The following is a 20,060-nucleotide window of genomic DNA, read 5'->3' as shown; positions in this document are numbered from 1 at the left end:
TATGAACGGAGTTATAGATGGCAGATAGAAGAGGAAGTTTTGAAGAAATAAATAGGATCCATAGATCCTAGACAAACCAATGATAAGATTAGCGCTTGCAAAACTGAAATTAATGAAAAATGGAGGCAGTTGCCCAAGCAGGCTTAATCAGAAATGTAAGAGAAAGGTCTGGAGGCAGTGACATTTAGATGTTAAGGCCAGAGGATTGGGTAAAGCAGCTAAGACAGCCAGTGTGTTTCCTGAACTCTTCTCAGGAGACATGAACGAAGTCTACCTTCTTTGGATAGGACACTGGTGACAGACTGAAATCACGATTCCACCACAGTCCAACTTGATGAACTGATCAGTTTACTGGGATTGCCCATGGAGTAGCCATGAAGTGCTCTTTAGAGGAGTATGGATGACTTCAAAGCACCAGAAGGTCACACAGCAAGCCTGGGTGACACCTTAGTAGTTGTATAATGAGAATCCCTCTACAGTTAACCTCTCATGTGTTCCATCACACCTTACATACAGATAGCAGGAGGGGTACAGGGGAGTGATCGAGCTCTCAGGTGAGAGTCTGATGTGTCTCCCCCGCTTCCCTCTGTGAGGCAATGTCAATGCCAAAAAAACCAGCCCTACCTTGAATGTATCTCCTGAGTAGTCACAAATGCTTCCAGTGAAGATGACAATGAAGGTGGTTATGCTCAAAGGACAGCGTTCTAGAGAAAGAAAAAGGTCAGATTAGATGACAGCTAAAGCTATATTAGTTAGAATGAGCAACGGTGCTGTTGGTCATGTGAGAGGTGTTACAGGGGAGTGAGGTGGCAGAAGCTGAGCGCTGAGGAGTGGGTGTGGGAGGTGAAGAAATGGATGTAACAAATATAGACTTTCCATGAGGTTTGACTTCAATGGGGAGAAAAGAAACAGGGAGGTAGCTGAAGCCAGGACCTGTGATCCGAGGAGAGTGTCGGCTTTAAGGTTCTAAAATGTTGATTAGCAGATTTAAATTGTGTGTGTGTGTGAGAGAGAGGGAATTATTCTAAAATGTATTCATATTTACTTGCTTATTTAGTGTTACAGTTAACTTAGAAAGCGATTACTGCCCTCCTGCCCCATTTTTAGGTAGGGAAACCAAATGAAACCCGGAATTTGAAATGAATTTTCTAAGATTACGTGTCAGGAAATGAGAAAGATAAGCCTGAGCTTGGGTTCCAGTAGATAGTGAAACTTCAGAAAGAAAAATGTATCTCCATCTACAAAATCCCCTGTGCTCACAAACACATTCTAGGTACTGTAATTATGGTGCCCCCAGCTCCCCTTTCCTCAACAGGGAGGGGGCTAGTCTCCAGCCTTTATCAGACTCTATTGAGCCGAAGCTTTAGTGAGCAGCAGCAATCTGTTATTTTCCTCCTGTTTGCCTTGTAAGTTGCTCTTTTAATTCACATGGAGAGAAAGAGAAGGAGATGAATATTAAAAGCTCACATCAAGGGACCTAGGGAGACAGAGAGACAGGGACCTTCTCAGCATGCAGAGAAAGAAGCAGGGCTTTGACATGAGGCAAGATCTGTAGACCCAGAGTCTGTGTTGATGTCTGACAAGCCTGACCTTGGGGAATGTAGCTCACTAGACAGCTTGGCTACTGGGAACGGCCTGCTTTGCAATTGTCTGCCCTGTGTCAGCTTGCCCTAAAATGACAAAAGAAAGAAAGAAACCAAATTTGAGACCTCAAGAGAACTGTTTGTGTTAAAGGGGGGGGGGTTGGTGAGTGTGAGTGTTTCTGGTACAGGACATGTACTGAGAAGAGCAGTTCTGGGTAGCCTGGATGTTAATGGAGTATGGGAAGATGGATAGAAATGGTTGTGTCAGTAGTATCAGTATTTTCCTTGGTCCTTACTCAATTCTGGGCCTCAGGCTCTCCATGTTAACTTTCCAATTGGTGAAAATTCTGTATAGATACCAGTAAATGATTGGAATTTTTTTCGGGGGGAAAAATTGAAGGGTTGAAGCAGGTCAGTTTGGAGGAAGGAGTCAGGGTTGTTGGGTGATTGTAATGCGTGAAGATCAGGATCAATGGCTGGTCTAGCTTGCTTTTCTATTGCCATGATTGTCAGTGTTTACTGACAAAAATGAGCTTGGGGAGGAAAGGGTTTATTTGACTTTCATGTTCAGAAGATTGTCCATCATTAAGGGAGGACAAGAAAGGGCTCAAGAAAGGCAGGAATGGAGGCAAGAACTGAGGCAGAAACCGTGGAGAAGCACTGCTTACCTGCTTGCTTCCACAGCTTGCTCAGTTTGCTTTATAATCCAATACATGACCACCTGACCAGAAGTAGAACCGCCCACAGTGAGCTGGGCCCTCCCATACCAATTGTTAATCAAGAAAATAACCCACAGATCTGCCTGTAGACAATCTGATTAAGGCATCTTCTCAATTGAGATTCCCTCTTCCCAGATAACTTTAGCTTGTATCAAATGCACAAAACAGTAGGTGTTTTGTCCAGCACAGTAGGTGTTTGCTAAGGCAATGATTTTATACCAAGCCCCAAATTATATAAGGCTGGTCTCTACAAGTTCTATCACAGTGTAAAGACCATGATAGTGCATGAATGAGCTATCTACTTTATTCAAATGACTAAAGCAATGCAATTCAACATGTGTATACTGAGTGAGTACCTACCAAGAGGAACCTGGTAAGCTCTGTAAAGAGTTTGTCATACTGTGTTCAGCATGTACCATCAGTGTTTGTAGACTTTTTCCTTTGACACTTGTTTCCTGAGCAAGTCTTCAACTACTTACTTGCATCATCTGTGATTCCCTTGGTCTTACAGGTTTCTTTGGTTGCAGGGCACTGTGCTCAATCTGTCCAAAGCACAAGTTTGAGATAAGTGGAGTTCATGCTCCCAGAAGAAGTCCAGTTAGCTAATGACAGATGGGGTTGGGGGATAAATATCTCAACTTCCTGATCTTTTCTTATACACATAGTCTTCTAGATGCACCCAGTGAAACTGAATCTATCCCCCCATTATAACAATTCCAACTTCTGGACTTTCCTTTTCCCCACCCCTATCCTGGTGCTTCTAGGGAATGTCTTCCAAATAAGGGCTTGTATTCAGATGTTCATGTTAAGGCCCAATTATGGGAGAAATCAACTTAAAAGGTACAAAGCTAAATACAAAATATACTGTGTATAGATACAAAAGATATTGTGTAAGGACATTCGAGTAGGATTGAGAAAGTGCAGCAAAATCAAGGAAGAAGAACCCAAGATCACAGGTGAATATTTGCCTAAGAGGGCCTACACAGGAGATGAACTTTGTCAAAATAGTACTGCGCTGGAATGAATGATGTTTTCATAGATATATGTCCACCCCAGCATCAGAATATGGCCTCAGCTAGGAACAGAGTACTTAAAGATAGAAATTAGCTATGATAAGTATACTGAATCAGTGAGCTCCAAGCCCAAGGACTCATGACTAGAAGAGGAAATGACACAGGGTTTACACACAGGGTAAAAGGCCATGCATTGACAGAAAATAGAATAATGTAGACATATGACAAAGAATTGAGTTGGCTTCTGGAAGCCTCTAGAAACCAAAAAGAAGTACAAAAGGCTCTTTTCCAGATTCTTTAGGGGAAGCATGGTCCAAATGGTAGCTTGATTTTAAACTTCCAGTTTCTGGAACCATAAGAGAATAATTTTTTTCTTTTTTTATTTAATTTTATTTTTTTCTTATCAGTTACATTTTATTAACTCTGTATCCCAGCCGTGTCCTGCTCCCTCATTCCCTCCCAATCCCACCCTCCCTCCCTCATCTCCACCATGCCCCTTTCCAAGTCCACTGATGGGGGGGACTCCTCCCCATTCATCTGATTGATCCTGTTTTATCAGGTATCTTCAGGACTGGCTGCCAAGCTCTCCTCTGTGGCCTAACAGGACTGCTCCTCCCATGGGGGGGGGGGAGGTCAAAGAACCAGTCATTGAGTTCCTGTTAGAAATAGTCCTTATTCCCCTCACTACGGGAAACCAATTGGTTACTGAGCTACCACAAGCTACATCTGAGCAGAGGTTCTAGGTTATATCCATACATGGTCTTTGGTTGAATGTCAGTCTCAGAAAAGACCCTGTGCCCAGATATATTTGGTCCTTGTGGAGCTCCTATTCTTTGCCCATCATACTAACTCCCCTTCTTTCATATGATTCCCTGTACTCTGCCGAAGGTTTGGTCATGAGTCTTTGTATCTACTTTGAAAACACTGCTAGTTAGAGTCTTTCAGATGCGCTCAGTAGACTCCTGTCATATGTTCAATGCGCATCCCATCTGTCTTTCTAAATGAGGATTGATCATCTTACCCCATGTCCGCTCTCTTGATTATCTTTTTTAGGTGTATAGATTTCATTATGTTTGTCATATCTTATAGGTCTATATAAGTGAGTATATACCGTGTTTGTCTTTCTCCTTCTGGGATATTTCACTCAGAATGATCTTTTCTAGATCCCACCATTTGTCTGCAAATTTCATGATTTCCTCCTTTTTGATTACTGAGTAGTATTCCATTGTGTAAAAATACCACAATTTCTGTACCCATTCTTCCATTGATGGACACCTGGGTTGTTTCCAGGTTCTGGCTATTACAAATAAAGTTGCTATAAACATGTTTGAGCAAGTATACCTTTTGTGTACTTGAGCAAAGTTTGGGTATATACCTAGCAGTGGTATAGCTGAGTCTTGAGGAAGCACTATTCCTAATTGTCTTAGAAAGCGCCAGATAGATTTCCAGAGTGGTTGTACCAGTTTACATTCCCACCAGCAGTGGAGGAGGGTTCCCCTTTCTCCACAACCTCTCCAGCATGTGTTGTCACTGGAGTTTTTTATCTTGGCCATTCTGATGGGTGTAAGGTGAAATCTCAGGGTCGTTTTGATTTGCATTTCCCTGATGGCTAATGAGGTTGAGCATTTCTTTAAGTGTTTCTCTGCCATTCGATATTCAAGAGAATAAATTTGTGTTGACCTAAGCTACTAAATTTATAGTATTTTGTATGGCAGCTGTAGGAAACTAGTAAAAAAATAAAAATACAATAGACAAGCAACATGAGAAACATAGAGGACTATATATAAACTGCATGTAAAAACAAAGTGATTTATTTTTTGTTATGATTTTCTTTTCAGGTCCCCATTTCTCCTGTTTGGCCACAGTGTTCATTAATTAGTTAAGATCTAGCAAGCAGTTTCTCTTTTCTTCTGCCTCACACAGGCATCCCCGGTGGCTGAGTCTGCAGAGCCAAGTCTGTGTTTGCTGTAGGCAGATGCCTGTTCTCTGGGTTCCAGTGCAAGGAGGATGGAGGTCTTCAGAGAGTACTGAAGGTACTGAGAAATGTCAGCTGAATGCTCACTCAGTCCGTAGGGAGAATGCTCAGTTGCCTAGTGAGCTTTGAGGCATATTTAGAAGAAAACATCAAAGCAACTGGTTAGGAAATTGAATAAGAAGCGTAAGGAAAAGGAGAATATATTAGGTTAAGAGAGGGAAAAGAATGAGTAGTGTGGGGAGGGAGACAGCTGAGTGCCCATCTTTCTCCAGGGCCACCTCACGGTTTCTCCTCTGCAGAGCAGTGTTCCTGATGTTAGGTCTCTGGGCCTACTCTCCTTTGGTCTCAGGCTGTGCGCACACTAAAGTCTGTAAGACATGGTTCAGTGATCAATACACTGTGCATCCAAAGACATTCCCAGTTTGCTACCTCCATCTTTGGTCGTTTATCAACCAATTTTCACAAAGTAAACAGGTAGATAAAATGCCCCCACACCAACCACAACAACAGCAACAAAAACAGAAGTGTGCATGCCATTGGTCTAGGGTGGTGTAACATACTGTCTTTGAATCTGAGCAAGTTTTGAAGATAGAAGAGAGGAGGTATACTCAATGTTCTCTGCCTCTTCTCAGAAACAGATCCAAACACTCTTCTCACAGAGGCTAAGAGTGTAGAAGCAGCTCTTCATCTCTTCCAGCCACCAACCTCCCGCTCCCCAGGAACGCTTTATTTATACACTGGCCTTATCTTGTTTGAGATGTCCTTGCATTTAGTGTCTCACCCAGTGCACGGGCAGTATGTTCTATGTTTAGCTGGGGACAGAAGTCGTCTCTGGAGGATCCATTTTACTAAAAGGTGTTTAAGGGTTAATTGGAGATTTGAAGTTAGATATATGACTTCATGTTGGATACCAAAGAGGAAAAAAGTCTGTTCTTGCTTCGTTAGGGCTCCTGTGGTGGTGACAGCAGAGAGTTGTTAGCTGAGAAAACAGGGAATCCTGAAATACTGGTTCAGGAAGTTTGTCACATCTGGTTTAGCTCCTCTGAAGTTTACCAGAGTCCTTTCAAAACGTTTAAAAAATTATTTTTGTTTATTCTCTGAGAACTCTATACATGTAAACAATCTATTTTATTATACATATATACCCCTCCTTTCCCCATACAATCCCCAGCCCTTGCCCCAGTGCGTCCCTCTCTAAACTCATCTCCTTTAAAAAGAAGAAAAAGAAAATTTGGGACAATTCAATAGAGCATAGGCAACTTATCAATGACCACCCCAAAGAAACATGACTTTACCTTTCCCAGAAGACATCAAACTGCTATTAGCTTCTCAGTTAGGTTTGGGGTTTTGTGAGCCACTACCATATGCATACTGGGTTTTTGGTTGGCTTGATTTTATGGAGATCTTGTGAAGATCACTGCAGTTGCTGAGTTCATGAGTGCAATGGCTATGTCCTGCCAGAAGACATATCAAAACACTCATCCACATCCTCCTGATCTTATATTCTTCCTGTCCCTGTAAATATTTAAAAAGCTGATTGACAGCATGACCATTTAGTAAAACAATACTAGCTTCTTCTTTGGGGACTATGACCTTCCAAGCCCTGGGATTTTGGTTAGGTTATAGTACTAAACATTAATTTCCTTCTGTGGAGCAGGCTTCAAGTCCAATCAGAAAGCAATTGGTTATGGCTATAACAGTCATGCTACTTTTTTTTTTTTTTAAACAAGAAACCACATCTTGCTTGGCAGATTCATATTATAGTGTTCAGGGTCCATGCTGATTATGACCATTGATGCCTTTCTCTCTCCCAATTGCCTGTGTGGCATCTTCTGGCACTACTAAAATCAACAAGCAGAGAGAAGATATCCCAGTCAGCTCAAAGCCTTCTTAAATGCTCTTTGATTGCATGATTTTTTTATGGCATGGGATTCAGAGCAAATTTAATTTCTCAGATAATAATAGCACTATATAGTCACTGCTGGCATAATGCCAGCCAGCCATATAAAAATGTGACTGATCATTTCATCAGTGAGGAAATGAAAGCTTACTGACATAAGATAATGATCCCAACATCACACAATTCAAAAGTGGCATAACCAGGATTTATTTGAAGCCACACCTCTTTATTTCAAAGCCCAAATCCTTAATAAGGTTCAACTTCATACGATTCTCCAAACCTTCCCACAATTATTCTCTAGATACCTCCTCCCTCCCTTTCATCCTGACTCTTCAGGACTCAGCCACAGTCATGGAAAGCTCACACTGTGTAGACAGATGGGTAGGATAGAGAGAGATGGCTGCTTTTCATTTTGGTTCCTTTCTATCCCTAAATAATTCTTTGTAAGTCCCTTTTCAGCTGCTGTGCTGCCCTCTGGAGTGAGACTGCGTGTGGTTACCTCTGGAGCATCTCAGATAGCGTTAGTTATCATCTCGGAAGTCTTTCTTTGAAGCGTAATGGAGGCAAAGCCTCAAAAGGTGGATCATGAACTATTTTTGAATATGAACATGTTTGAGGGCATCTGAGAGGAGTTATGACTCTCAGTCGGAATTTGCTTCTTTTTTCCTTTTTCCTCTTAGGGCAGCTACACCCCAGACACTAGACAACCAGTTAGCTCAGCATTGGCCCATGAGTTCTATCGGTACCAGAAAAGGTATTCACAAATATAATCTCTAAATCAGCCATCTTTTGTCTGCTCACTTGTGGAAGCATAACTGAGGGAAATGGATGGGGAGGTGAGGAGGTGGAGAACTGGGTTATTACCCTCTGATTTTCCAGGGTCAGAGCTAGATTGGTCAAGAAAACAAGGTACCTTAAAAGATACTAGGGCTCTGGGCAAAGAGGTGGCAGGGTAGGCTTGCAACTGGGAAAGTAGTGCTCCTGAAGTATGTTTGAATGGAAAGCTACCATCCAGTAGTGAGATAGTTCTGACACCAAGGCTAGAGTCATATGTTGAGATCATGAGAACTAAGGCCTCACTTCCTGCAAGGCTACCTGGAGCTCCATGACATAAGAGTCCCTGGGATCATCTTGACAGGATACCCATTCCTCTCCCTTCCTCTCTTCCCCCATTTCTTTACACTCTACCCCAGCTCTTTCTCATTTTTTTTTCTTTTCTTTTTATGGCAGTACCTGGACTTGAACCTAGGGTACCACGCATGCCAGACAGATGCTCTACCGCCAAACCACATCTCCAGCTTTCCCCATCCATTTTCATTACTGCTTGAAAGTACAGAAGTATCCACTCACTTGATCACCCTCCATTTTGCCAGCATGGGTCATAATCTAAAACAAACAAGTAGAAGATAGGAAGTAGTCATAGGCCGCCTCTAGGAGAAGGCTCTGGAGTCCTGTTGTATTAGTCATTAATATTTATTGATATATTGATATATCTTTAGTAAAGCTGCATTTAATCCTAAACAGCTGTATAACCAAATCACCACACAGAGACTGGGATTTATTTAATTAACTTAGATCACAATGCTGGGCAATAGTTATTCTAGCCTAAACCTCCAAGCCCACATAGTTCCTACCATTCAGATTTAACCCATTATGCTTGCTTTTAGTGATATCTTAGGTCCAGTCCATCTCTCCACATGCTTCCAAGACCTCTCCTCCAGCCCCTCTGTCCCAGCTCTCCTCCTGCAGCTTCTCCTCCTCCTCTCTGCCTCCCACTCCTTCCTGTCCTCCTCTTTCTTCCTCTCTTCCCGTTCTGAACCAGCATCTATCCTCTCCATTGTTCAACATTGTGGCTGGTTGTTTTAATTGACATTTTAGAGAACAAATGGTAGCATGTTTACACAAACTTGACACAGGTGATGCTTAGAATAAACATCACAAAGCAATGTCCAGATTGAAAGAAATATCCAGATAGTGGGGGAGAGAAATCAGCATTTGAATGAACAAGGGTAAGGTGTATACATTCCAAAAGAACATTATACCAACAGAATCCTTAGTATCTCAGAGGAATTCTAGAGGGTGAGGCGGCAATTGGATTTGATATCAGTGATGATAACAAACTGCCAGGGCCCTAGTGTATGTGTCTACTGCATACTTTAAAAGTCCCTCCCATTGAGTACTTTAGCCATCAGGGTGTGGTCTCCGTGAACTCTTATGTCTAGGGCAGGGGTTCTCAACTTGTGGGTTGTGACCCTTCGGGAGTCCAACGACCTTTTACAAGGGTCACATATCAGATATCCTGCATATCTGATATTTACATCACGATTCATAACAGTAGCAAAATGACAGTTATGAAGTAGCAATGAAACTAATGTTATGGTTGGGGGTTATCATGAGGAACTGTATGAAAGGGTCCCAGCATTAGGAAGGTTGAGACCCGCTGGGCTAGTATGTGTTTAGAAAGCTGACTACATGGCTATCCATTTTCTTCCTATCTTGGCCTTGGCATGGCACACTTCTAGGCTGTCAGAAGTGTTTCCAGGCAGAAAATGAGAGAGAAATCAGCCAGTACAAAACTGTCTAGAACATCTCTTAACAGACAGGCAGGGTAAGTGGGAAGTCTTCATATCTGACGCTTTCATCTCACTGTCCTAAGGTGCCTGCTTGAGTTCGCCCTCTCTGTGTCTTCCTCATTCATTCAAGAATGGTCTGCTTCTTTTTCTTTCACCTGCTTATGAGAGAGCACAAAAAGAGTCACCCATGCTTTTATGTATGTACATTTCGTTTCCCAGTACTGTCAGCACATCAGGGTCCCTGGACCACCACATCCTAGTAGCTAGTAGCAAGGCTGGGGAGGCTAGATGTGAATGTGAACCTGCCTGTGAGGGTAAGTACCCATGTAACCCCTTCCTGCCTATCTGTGGCTCTGGACTTCTCACTTTCTTCTACTCTTCCTTCTTCCAACGTCTCCTGTACTTTCCCTTCTTACTTATATTTTGTCTCCCATGCTCACTAAGTCCTCTTCCAAGCCCCCAGTATAATAAACTAATCTCATATTATTAGAATGAATAATAATAATAATAATAGATGTGGACTTTCAGGTCTGGCTGTGTTCAAAGCTGTGCTCAAATTAAAGGCCTGCCATGTAATTTGGAGCAACTTACCCAGTTGGCAGAACCTCACCATCAGCAACATTCTAGTGGTGGAGTTGCTATGAAGATGAATTACAGCCTTCAGTAAGTGAGTGCTCTTAGTATCATTGCTTGGTCATCACTTTTTACTCCTCAAATCTTCTTTGTTCTCCACTTTCTAACCTTACCTGGGGAGCCAATCTGAAAATGAAAATTGAGTATCCTAGAGTAAATAGATCCAAGGGTCCTAGTCACCAGGGAGAATAAATTCAAGAGAAGGAATCTCAAAAGAAGCCCCACTTCCTTAAAGATTTATTATGGACCAGGTACTGTAACAGGTTTTATGCACATCCCGGTTCACCTCATAATAACCCTACACAGAGATACTACTATTCCATGCCACCACCCAGAGAAAATATTTGAAGAGGATAACTTAAGATTCCTAGGCTCAAACAAACAAATAAAAGAAAAAAACTCCAAACCAAAACAGATACAAATCTAGCCCTGTAACTCAGGTGTTTTTTGTTGTCTATAAATTAAATGTAAGAGATACTTTGAGCTAAGAGAAAGAGATCTGGACTATTCTCTCCTGGTTCTGCATTCTAGCAGCTTCCCATTGGGTTCTGTTAGGCTTTACTAATAGTTGGGCATGCCCACAGTCTTCTAGGTCCCATCTGAGTGGATGGAGAAAGATGTACAGGGTATCCAAGGGCAAGGAGAACATTATATGAGAACAGTTAATGTAGGAACATGGGACTAAAAAATTACTCAGAAAGAGGCAGAAGGCCACAGAAATGGTCGAGTGGAAGCAAAATGCCAGCACAGGAACATTTATTGCAAGTAATTTGCAAAGGGCTCATAGCTGAGCCCATATAAAAGCTGACCGAGAGCACAATTTTCTAGAGTTAGGAAAATTGATCAGAGGCCACAGAAGAGTAGGGGAAAGTTAAGTGCCCTGATCCCAACTCACAAATGAATAGCAGGTGCCAGAGACCGGGACATAAGGAGACTATGGATATCTGGACTTTTACTCTTGCAGTGTCTGGGAAAAAAAAAAAAAGAAAATGGCCATTTCTGTGATAAACTCATCTTGGATCTGTGTGCCTCTCCACATTATTAAAGAACATCCATCCAGGGCCTTCGGAAAAGAATCCTGATACACCCACCCTGGGCTGGGCCAACACCAGAAAATAGATACACAGAGCAAGGTGAATTTCTAAGACTTGACTTGGAAATGGGCATGGAAGTAAAGATCACATCTTATTGAAGACCCCAAAGCAACCTCTATGCAGGCTTCTCTGTTCTTTTGGAGTGGAATCTGATCTCCAGTGGAAGGGTCTCTGAGGCATGATGAGCCAGTAGGGGACTGATTCTAGGTCCAGTAGGGGTGGGGGCAGGGAGGAAATGCTACAAGGAAAAAGAGCACCTCATACCCATGGAGAGCCAGGCCTGAGCTGGACACCTGAAAACTGCAGAAATAAGATTGTGAATGGTGGGGGTTAGGACTCAGCCTCTGTCTTAGAGGCAGGAGTCTGGGTAAATGAAGCAGTAGAGGAATCCACTTCTTACCTGACTACATACCTTCTGGGTTTTCAAACTAGATTTGATTCTTTCCAAGTAATAAACTTTTCTTAGTTAAAGGCTCCATTTTACTCAGAAGCCCTTTAGGGCTTCTGGGCAGGACAAAGAATGCCCAATCTTGAGTGGGCATTGGCAGCTTGGCTGCCAAGGTGATAACCACTTAAGGAAGCCACCCAGGTGAATCCTGGACACTTGGGCCTCTATCCTTTCTTTTCTATGTGAGGCTTGGCTATACAGCCAATGGTAGTGTGCAAAGGTGCCAGTGAAGGCAGGAAAAGGCAGTGGCCTCAAGCATGTTTATTTCCTGGGCACATCAAGTCATTGCATGGGCCCAGTTCTAACTCTCTCTCTCTCCCATATCCTGTAAGGCTGGAAATTGTTTACACCCTTCATCCTGGATACTCCTTGATCTACCTCAAGAGCATCTATCAGCCTCTTAAAGGTGACATGGAACCTCTTCCTAAAGCAGAGAACAGCCATGGTGCTAAGGAAAAGCATGAATTGTGGGGTCAGGGACATTGCCTACAACTTTGGCAGTTTGATCATCTGAAACATTCTTAAAAGTCAGGTCACCCTCAAACTTTGATCAGTTGCTTTCCCCAGGTATTTATTGACAAATACATTCCCCTCCTTTTTGGCTCTAGGATACCATGAGGGTCCTAATGTCTTAGGACATCCTTTTTTAGGTTCAGGGCCTCCTAAGGATGTGTGGAGCCAGAGAAGACCTAGGGACCTCCAGAGCAGTGTTACTGCTTTTCAAATATCAAGCTGTTTACAAGTTCCCTAGGTACCTGAGAGGGACTTCAGTTCTATATTTGTAGTGAGCTCTTTTTTTTTTTTAATTTTTTATTTAACTTTTATTAATTACACTTTATACATTTTGTATCCCCCCCATAAGCTCCTCCCTCCTCCCCTCCAGGTCCCACCCTCCCCCCCTTTCTACATGCATGCCCCTCCCCAAGTCCACTATAGGGGAGGTCCTCCTCTCCTTTCTCTAGTGAGCTCTTAAACCAGGAGTACACACACACACACACTAGATTGGGGCTATATTGGGGCATATGCTCCAGCACAAGGTAGGTAACCAATAGAGTGGCTCCCTAAGAAAGTAAGGGGTAAACTTCATATAGGAGGCTTGCTTAGGCAGCCTGGCAACTGTGGTGCCTGCCTCGGGACTTTCGTATGTACCCTTCTGATCTCCAGCTCTGGCACATGGGCAATGCACAGCCCAGTGCTTTGTGTTCCATTCGGGATCTCCTTGCGGCCAGGTCACAAGAGATAGTCACTATCGCCACTCTGAGAAGATCATATAGCAACCAGAGCTGGGTATCCTGTGCATGTATAAACTGAAGAAAAATTGCTTTCCTGATTTTAAGGGATCAGGCGGCACATGCAAGCTAGTTTAGTATGTTCATCCTGCAAAAACCCACTTTTCGCTAAACACAGAAAATGCAGTTGGAAACCCAGCCTTTTGTATTCTGCCTCATTACAGAGTAAAATACTGAAAATATTTGTTATTTGGCTCTTTAAAGGGGTGTGTGTGTGTGTGTGTGTGTGTGTGTGTATAATTTCTGTCCTGAATTGAGAAAAGATCCCTAGGATGACCAGTAACAACATGGTTTCTGTTGCAGTTGTTCAAAGCTGCTGTTCCAGATGCTAATGAAAGTAGATGGAGACCATGGCAGGCCAGACTTGGTTCTGAATCCTGTCCTACACACCATGTAAACGTTTTGGTCCCTGAAGTATACTTTGAGCTGAGAATGATAGGGTTCAGCCAACTTGAGCACTTTCTAACTTCCTTGCCGAGGGTTGTGGAAGAGCTGTTCCGGGTAGACCACCCATGCAGCTGCAGGCCCCTCCTCGTAGGGGAACTAGACACATTTATTTTTACCCACAGAAGGCCTGGGGGAGACTCAATGCAGATGGAAATCTTGACCTATGAATTTTTCAGTGGCATTTATACATTTTTAGTCCAGGAGAGAATCCTCTTCCTTGAGGCTAAATTGTTATGTTAAATGACCCAAAGGCACCTGACCTGCTTTCACTAATTTTCTTTCCCCTTAAAATCTCTCCCTGTATTGGGAAAAGAACGAAGACTGAAGTTTATGTAGTCTTTAGAGCTCTGGTTATACCGACTTTTTGAACACTTTGCGCATTGCACACTTCTGGATGAGCACATCACCTTCTCTTGGGTCCTGCTTGTCCTAGATCAGTCATAACACAAAGGCATTAATCTACGACTTCTTCTGTGGAGAAGAAAGAGACTGAAATCAGAAAAAGAAGGCAACCAATGTTGTGACTTAATGGCATGTACCAACTCAGTGTTTTGATTAAGAATTCAGGTTTTAGATAATACCATATTTGCTAGTTCTGTGGCTGTTTAAAAGAAAAAAATTAAATCACAGAAATGTAGTTAACATGAAAAGTAAGCTGTTTCCTGCAAAAATTTCCTAATCTCTCACCCCTAGGAGAGTAGGAACCTCTCTGTATTTCTTCCCATTAGTTGCCTATCTCATTGCTTTAAACCAAGTACTTGACAAGAAGCAACTTCAGTGAGGAAAGGGTTATCTTGCTTAGCTCACAGTCAGGAAAATGATGGTGGTGGTCACAGTTCATCTAGGCTGAGGAGACAGAGAAAGAGAGATGAATTCTTGCACTCATGTTTTCTCTGGTTTACTTTTTTATTCAGTTCAGTACCTCAGGCCCATGGGATTAAGTAGCCTAAAGTCAGGGTGGGTCTACTTCCTAATTTAAACTCAAGAAACACTGTCTAAGACAGTATGTAGAGTCTTAGGTGATTCCAAATCCAATTAAGCTGACAAGAAAGATGAACTATTACAATGTTCTGACTATGTAAATGAACTTTTATTTGCCAGTTTTAATTGTTGTCTATCAGGATTACTTCCTCTGTCAGCTAACCTAGGCCTAGTTCTGGAAGCTTTGAGCCTCCGTACAATCTAATCTAGACTGAAAACATTTTCAGCCTCTGAGACTTACTTCTTAATAAGTTCAACCTTTATTGTTCTTTCTGAGCGCAAACCTGGTTGGTTCAACTCAGCTGTTCTGACTCAAACTCCTCTCCCAACTGACTTATTCAATCTGCCTTTTATCTCAGCCCCTGAATTGTTCTTCTTGGCATCAAACTAACTCCAATAATCTTTTCTAATCTTTTAGCTCCTTCTCATCCTCTGGCTCACTCTATCTTCAGAATGTGTCTAGCCTTTTCTCTAATTCAGTCTCTCTCTGTAAAACTTTCCCAGTAAAACTGCATCTTCTGTCTCTCTCATTGTCTGTGTTGTTTAAGTAACTTCACTTAAGGGTAGGGTATATTCTAGTCCATCAAATCTTTCTCTGATTCATAACCTTTTCTGCCACCCAGTTCTTCATTTTCAAACATGGGTGCTTCTTTCTACAATCTAACTTTACCTTCATTGTTTGGGATTAAATGTATATATCACCACGCCTGAACCTAAGCTCTTCTTAACCTGGAACTTGCTTTATACCAGGCTGGCCTTGACCTCAGAGATCTGCTCACCTCTGTCTCCTGGAATAAGGGTGTGTTTTTATTCCAGCCAGATCACACAGACCTAGAAGATCTTTGAGTGTGATCTCTTGCTAGAACAGCCATGTTCTGAATTAAAATTCCTCTACATGCCTGTGGTTTTTAAAAATGGATATTATAAAAAAAAATTTCCATGTTTTGAGTGTTTCTTCGCAGACCCAAATCTTCTATCTTGAAAGAAAGCTTGTTGGACCAAACATGGAGAGGATATAGATGCCCTGCTCAGATATAGCCCATAGGCAGCTCAGTCTCCAAGTGGGTTCCCTACTAAGGGGAGCAAGGGCTGTCTCTGACATGGACTCAGTGTCCAGCTCTTTTGTCACCTCCCCCTGAAGGGAGCAGCCTTGTCAGGCCACAGAAGAAGAGGATGCAGCCAGTCTTGATGAGATCTGATAGGCTAGGGTCAGATAGCAGGGGAGTAGAAACTCCCCTATCAGTGGACTTGGGGAGGGGCATGGGAGGAGATGAGGGAGTGAGGGTGGAACTGGCAGAAAATAAATAATAAATAAATAAAAATGAAATAAAAAAAGAAAAAAAAAGGAAGCTTGTTGAGACAAAGAGATCAGCTGAGCTGTCTGAAAAAAAGCTCAGACCAACTGAGATACATGGAAAGAAAACACCCCCAGCCCCTTGATGAGTAGACATTTGTTTATGTATCCACAAGAATAGTTTAAAACAACAAGCCAATGGTCATACCCTGCTAATTGCTGTCTTGTTATCACCCAGTCTGTTCTTTTATCATTACAATATCTTGTGTATCTTTCTGTTAGTACATAATTATATCTCTTTCTTTTTAAAGCTGGTAAATGTTATTCTGCTATATTATAACCTAATAAATGAGCATTTGTTTGACTCTCTGATTGTTGGAACATATCTGTGAATAATAATAGGTGAGGAGATTTCCGAGACTTTGTGAGAAAACTCAGAGTAAACAAGACAAAAGTATTATAATCTCCATTTCTCCATAACACTGGCAGTTCATTGAATGTGCTTTTGTGCCCCTCCCAGGCATAGTAGTTAGGAGTGAGGGTACTTAAGATTATTTATTACAGCTGTCTATTGTTATTTGTTTATGTGCCTCTATGGAAAAACATGTTTTTGTCATATAAAGCTTATCCTTGTCATTGTACACCTAACTCAGTTAACTATTCTTAACCCTCAGAGTATAAATTGCCTGATGCTCTTAATAAAGTTGGCTATTGCATGAGATTTTAGGCCTCACTCTCCCAGGTTCATGCCACCAACTAGAGTGGCATCATTCAATTCTCAATTTTCTCATAATTTTAGTAATAATAATAATAATAATAATAATACCACCTATTTCAGAGGACTGTTGTAAAGGTTGGATTAATTTCTATTTGGGAGGCATTTAATATAGTATTTACTATATTTTTAAAAATCCAATGATTATAATTATTTATAATTCAGATTTCATATATACACTTGAATAACTTAGCTTTTAACTTTATGATGCTGACTTATAAAATTAAAAATGAAAGTATAATGCAGAAGTAGACAGAGTAGAAATGCTTGTATCACTGCAAAGCGGCTCTACTATATTAAGTTTCCAGATGCTAAGAGTCATCAAATTAGGCAATGTGCAATGTGCCTGAGTCTTGATTGAACACTTTATTAGTGTATCATGGACAAAACAAAAGGTGTGACGGGGCTTGGTTTGTGCTATGATGAACTAATCCTCCAAATGAAGGTTATAAGTCATGATTTTGATAAACTATGACAATAATAATGGAAAGGACACTTGAAATGAAATTCTAAAACACAACTTAGCCTGGGATCTGCAACCAACAAACCTATGGCTAAGGCTATGTTTTAGAATTTTATTTTTCTTATCAGTAAAAGAATTTCCCAGACTTTGAGTATCAAATAAGATACAGGAATCACCTAAGACATATTTACTGAGATCTAAGTGCTAAGTGCATGAGTTGTTCATGATACACACTTGTTAAATTTACATGATTAAGCAAGGAGGGAATGTAACTCTTCAGGCCCCGGCCACATTCGAAGACAGTATGTGGCTCTTCTGAAGGATTCTGCACAGGCTCTCACACGTGTCCTTTGTGCTGATCTAAGCTGCTGGGTGTGGTATAGAGAGCATATTAGACACATGACTGCCTTCACATCCTTGAGATATCTGAAGGGCCCCTGCATAACCCAAGACACGTTCTACCTGACTTTTTAGATGATAATTTGGGAAAGTTGTACTCAGCAGAAGAAAACTTTTGCCAAGAAAGTTGAGCAGAAGAAAAGATATTCCCAGTAAATTCTTTGGCCTGGGGCCTGTGTAGAGGTGGTGATGGTGAGTAAAATTGGGTGGCTACACGTCCCACATCTTAGGAGAGCAGGAAGTGGTTGAGACAGGTTACCCCTGTATCTTTTACTGGTGTGTAGAAGGAAAGAACTTTGGATCATTATTCAGTCCACTAATTAAGATGCTTTAATAATTTCTATACCACTATAAGATAAATGAAGAGTCTTTATATGTTATGTATTATGCTATTTCGGTATCTGTGATCTTTTCTGAAAATACGATCTTTATAGATTCCAGAGGTAATCACATCCAAACGAGGTCATCAGGGTAGGGACTAGAACAGCATGACTGCTGTTCTCATAATAATGGGCATGGACACAGAAAGGGACACACATAGGAAAAAGATGGTGTGACGACACAGAGAGAATGCTCACGTGCAGATGGAGCGTCATCAAAGTGAGATAACTAAAGCCAAGGGATGTTTGAGATTATCGAACCAGGAGCACTCAAAGTGATTCTTCCCTAGCACTTTCTGTGCCAGCATGGCCCTATCAAAGCTGTGGTTCAGACTTGCTGCCTGCAGAACCATAAGGTAAGAGATTTCCGTTACTCCAAGCTGTCTAGTTTCAGGATTGTGTTATGGCAGCCTGCTACGGCACCCATAGGAAACTAGCAGACCCACATTCCTGTACTATGTGATGTGGCAAACAGATATACGCGCAGAAAAAAAAGAATAGCCCTGCCATTCTGGAGTTGATAAAAATCTAAAGAAGACAAGATAATTTGCAATGAAGGTCACACTTGACTAGCATAAATAATATGACAAAATACGTGAAAAAAGAAAGTTTATGCATGGTTAGACAATAATACCACAAAAGAAAAAATGTGTTAAGCATTTTGGTTGCTAAAGATGTTTGAGGCTTTTGTAGTCCTGAATTAATGTATTGTTACAATTTTACATTTCTGTTTAGAAGGTAGATCTAGTGTCAGATAATAAAAAGAGGTCTTAGCTGGTGATGCCCAAACTCTCTGATAGGTTATCTAATTGGTGGGAGATGGTCGATCTCTGCTTGTCTAGGCTTATAGCAGATGCAGGATGTGGGCTAGGTTTCCGTCTCACCTACTTTGTTTTCAAATTCACATGCCCTGTGGGTGACACCAGAATAGCTCTGCTGAAGTCCTATCTTCTTTCACACCTCTGACATCTCACAGGCTCAAGAAAATGGTGTGGTGGTGGTGGTAGCAGTATGTGTGTGTGTGTGTGTGTGTGTGTGTCTGTGTTTGTGCACGTGCATTTGCACACAAAACACCAAGAAGTTAAAAAAGCAACAAATCAAACAATCTAATTAAAAAATAGGGTACACAGCTAATCAGAGAATTCTCTATAGAGGAATATTGAGCACTTAAAGAAATGCTCAACATCCTTACTCATCAGGGAAATGCAAATCAAAACAACCCTGAGATTTCACCTGACACCCATCAGGATGGCTAAGATCAAAAACTCAAGACAACACATGCTGGAGAGATTGTGGAGAAAGGGGAACCGTTCTCCATTGCTGGTGGAATGTAAACTTGTACAACCACTTTGGAAATCAATCTGGTGTTTTCTCAGAAAATTAGATACAGCCATACCACTCCTAGGCATATGTCTAAAATATGCTCAAGTATACAAAAAGGACATTTGCTCAACCATGTTCATAGCAGCTTTATTCATAATATCCAGAATGGAAACAACCCAGCTCTCCCTCAAGTGAGAAATGGATACAGAAATACTGGTACCTTTACACAACGGAATACTACTCAGCAATTAAAAACAAGTAAATCATAAAATTTGCAGGCAAATGGTGGGATCTAGAAAAGATCATCCTGAGTGAGGTAACCCAGAAGCACAAAGACACACAGGTATATACTCACTTATAAGTGGATATTAGACATTTAATATAAGATAAAATTACTAAAATCTGTACACCTAAAGAATCTAAGCAAGAAGGAGGACCCTGGGTAAGCAATCCTCATTCAACAAGGCAAATGGGATAGACATTGGAAGAGGCAGAAAACAGGTAACAGGACAGGAGCCTACTACAGAGGGCCTCTGAGAGATTCTACCTCACCTATCAGTGGACTTGGAGAGGGGCATGGGAGGAGATGAGGGAAGGAGGATGGGATTGGGAGGGGACTACAGCTGGGATACAAAGTGAATAAACTGTAATTAATATTAGAAAATAAAAAAATTAAAAAAACCCAAAATAAAACACTGCAAGGCTAGAAAAAAGGTGAAGAACTTTCTTTCTTTCTTTCTTTCTTTCTTTCTTTCTTTCTTTCTTTCTTTC

The sequence above is a fragment of the Psammomys obesus genome, unplaced genomic scaffold (genome assembly GCF_907164565.1).
Source record: "Psammomys obesus unplaced genomic scaffold, mPsaObe1.curated_primary_1811, whole genome shotgun sequence".
NCBI classification, from domain to species: domain Eukaryota; kingdom Metazoa; phylum Chordata; class Mammalia; order Rodentia; family Muridae; genus Psammomys; species Psammomys obesus.
The sequence above is the reverse complement of the archived record's forward strand: the minus strand, read 5'-3'. Positions refer to the sequence as shown.